We start from the raw sequence: 1333 nt of genomic DNA, 5'->3' as shown, positions 1-1333 counted from the left end.
TGACCAAGTGAGCCGAGTTCTGAGCCCCCCAAACGTGGCACCGGGGTCTCTGCTTGTGAGCCCGGAATCGCAGCACTCGGGCTCAGTTCCGAGCCGCCCAAACGCAGCACTGGATCTCTCTGTGGGAGCCCAAAAACCGACCGAGTGAGTCTGGTTCTGAGCCCCCAGAATTGCCCCAGAGTCATGGCTGAACCCCAGCCGGCAGTTGGGCACCAGCCCCCCCAGCAGTGAGGTGGGGAAGAGATCAAAGGAAAAAATCCAGCTCGTCGGGAGAGATCAGAATAGTTTAATGATGGAAACCAAGAAAAATACAATAATTTAATATTCATGATAATACATAACACTAACAGTAGTAACAATAGCAGTGATAAGAACAATAATGACAAGGAGATAGAGAAGCCCCAAAACAGCCAAGTGCTGCCCAACCCCACCCTCTCCTTTAACATTATAAATCCAAGATTTGATCCAGAGCACCACAAACTCTCAGTGCATGAAATTTTCATATTCCTGCTATTTTCTTTGTGTTCCATCCTGGGGACTCTGGGACTAAGGGAGGCATTGTCCATCTCTGCTGCCCGTGGCACATCACAGCTCCTAGGAAAATCCAAGGGAAGGGACAGAAGAGCTGGAAAGATGGAAAGTCACAGCCCAGGCTGAGCAGGGCCTGTGCCAACAGCATTTCCAACCTTTCCATCCACCACCTTTGGAGCACAGGGAACACCAAGCTTTGGCCTGCAGGGAGATGGGAACTGCAGCCAGAACTCTCCTGTCCCCAGGCATGATAGACCCCTCTGAGGTATTTAATATCAAATACCATGGAAATTCTGAGGAATTAAAAAGTAAACAATACACTTTAAGTTCTACCACCTTAATTCACAAACATTACTCAGAGTTTGTACTTGATACCTCAAGTCCTGCATGACCCAGACTGGAGACCTGGGCTCACGTGGGAACTGACAGGAAGCACAGAATAAAGTTCAGTCCTGTGCAGGGGCTCCCTATGGAGCAGCATTTTAGTTTTTTAGTCAGTGGCTTTTCCTGGTCCCCTGAGGCAGAGGATGATCCGTACATTTGTCTCTCCCTTATTTCTCAGACACTCACAGTGCATGAAAAGCAGCATCAGAAAATAGAAGTTACAAACTTCTAGATGTAAGTCATGTTCTTTATGTTATGCTCCAAAGATATGTATTCCAGTGTTTGTCTCCAGGCACCCAGAGCTAGAAAATAAAATAGCTTTCTACTCCTTGTGAGTTCAGGGAGGAACTGGGAAGGAGGAAGAAAAAACACAAGCAAATGGGGAGAGGACGACACCACTGCTCTCCTACCAATAAAA

Source organism: Manacus vitellinus, unplaced genomic scaffold (assembly GCF_001715985.3).
Source record: "Manacus vitellinus isolate BGI_N305 unplaced genomic scaffold, ASM171598v3 scaffold_25_pilon, whole genome shotgun sequence".
NCBI lineage: Eukaryota > Metazoa > Chordata > Aves > Passeriformes > Pipridae > Manacus > Manacus vitellinus.
Note: the sequence above shows the minus strand (reverse complement) of the source record.